This window comes from Meles meles, chromosome 1, assembly GCF_922984935.1.
Source record: "Meles meles chromosome 1, mMelMel3.1 paternal haplotype, whole genome shotgun sequence".
Taxonomy (NCBI): domain Eukaryota; kingdom Metazoa; phylum Chordata; class Mammalia; order Carnivora; family Mustelidae; genus Meles; species Meles meles.
In genome coordinates this window covers 139307529-139309479 of record NC_060066.1, presented here as the reverse complement: position 1 = coordinate 139309479, position 1951 = coordinate 139307529, and the positions used below count along the sequence as shown (strand labels likewise).

At 38.0% G+C, this 1951-nt stretch overlaps 1 long non-coding RNA gene across 1 annotated transcript in view; it reads right to left on the bottom strand.

The window, feature by feature from the left end:
* Positions 1–1031: 1031 nt before the first annotated feature.
* Positions 1032–1951, bottom strand: part of LOC123934794 — a 20214-nt gene continuing 19294 nt past the window's right edge. The window contains exon 2 of the long non-coding RNA XR_006816829.1: positions 1032–1654. This is a non-coding gene — a long non-coding RNA (uncharacterized LOC123934794). The remainder of the gene's footprint in view (positions 1655–1951) is intronic.

Below are 1951 nucleotides of genomic sequence, written 5' to 3'. Positions count from 1 at the left end.
TAGAATGTCCTATTTAAATAAAAAAATAGCAAATGTAAAATTTATCAGAAAGGCAGAATTTTTATACATTAAACTTCATTTTATTATGTAGTTAATTTCCCCAATTATGTCCTTCTACCAGAAACTACGAATGGGACTTCGGAAAAAGAGATCTGAAAAATGCATACAATGATTTAAAACAGGTTTTGTTCACTGATGAAAAATAATTTTGGTTAAGTTTCCAAGTTATATCATTCCTAGTTTTCAGTGAAATCTGCAGACACACATCTGCCTCCTTTCCTGGTTGCGTTTGCTTTCCTTATTACAAGAAAACCAGTGCTCTTATGGTCACAAATGTGCAATTCTTCAGCAAATCCCAGGACTGTTATTTTTTAATTGTTTTTAAAGGCACATTGTGCCTTAAAAAACAAAACTAAACAAACAAAAAATAATGTGGGAAAGAGTAGTCAGTAAAATCTGTACTTTTTCCCAGTTAGGAGACTCTTCATCAGAAACTAACTGCCCAGTTACCTGTACCAGCACCAGCTCATCAACACAGTTTTGCCTCTTTAGGAATCCAGCTTACAGGCCAAGGTAGCATGTGTTAGGTCACATTCTCCAAATGTGTACATATTCACCAAACACATTTCTAACTGAACAGATGTTCTTGACTAAAACCCAGGCAAGATCATATGAGACATGGAATTCCAAATGTCCCTTGTAAATTGTAAAGTGCTTCAGATATATAAAATGGTAGTATTTTTAGATAACACTACATAAGGATACTAAACTCCTGATGATGCTTGATTTGTACACCTTAGCAGCTTTGCCACTGCTCCTATCACAGACATGTGATAATAAACAAAAATAAAATCTTTGTTTTTCCTGGGTTCTTTCCTGATCTTCCATTCCAGATTTCTTCTGACGGAGAAGAATTCCTATTAAAGAATGCACACCAACTCATTATATCTTAGCAGGTTTATTTTGGTATGCGCATATACGTAGACACTGCATAGAGTACGTTAAAAATAGGCCAACAAATATCAGGAAGTTTATGTATTTTTTTTCATTTATTATAGGTTTTACAGGCTCATTCATCACCTCTTTGTACCAGTTAATCAAACTTTCCCAGAAGAGCTAGAGACCAAATTCCTTAGCACTCAGTGGCTCCAAGCAAATACAGAATATGGATAGCAAGATGCAAGAAGTAATGAGACAGACTGAAGGCATTAGGGGGACAATTTGGGAGTGGGGAGAGGTTTGTTTCATTTAAGGGATGGGAAAAACCTACTCTGGACAGTGGGAGAGAAAAAAGCTGCAGTTGGAGTCTTTAACACACTCAGAACAGGTTAATATTGTGTTAAAAATACGCTTATGTATTAGGTTGGCTAATAATGTGAAGAGTGGGCACCCAGAATGAAGACATGGAACCTAATGTGCTCAAATATCCTCTCTTGTTTGAAAAGTTGTCTGGAGAGCAGTGCAAAGCCTCTTCTTCCTCTCAGGCCTGACACGTATGCTGCCGTGCTGTCCTCAGCAGCGCCGTGGGGTGGTGACTAATTGCCCCCGTAAATCACCGAGCACCACTGTGCTACTCCGTTTATTTTTCTGACAGTAATTTAGTGCTTGCTCTTTCCCACACTTGTCATTCCGTGTTTTTCCTCACATTAGAAGCCTGTAGAAAAAGGACAGTAATTAACGGTGCAATACATACTCATGGAAGCTCTTTCATCATATTGTGATAATTGTGCTCCTTGTCTGTCAAGGTAACCTCTCAGTATCCAAGCTTCATGCAGCACTATTTGTCAATTCTAAACTGAGGACACCATTTTGACTGGAGCTGAGCTGCTTCCAACCAGCTTTCCCATTTGTCCAAAGAGGAGGTCATTTATATTTTAGGCAATGTGTCAAAAATTTTAGGCTGATCCCCACAACAAGATGAAGGAGTGATACAATAAAGATACATCAGCTG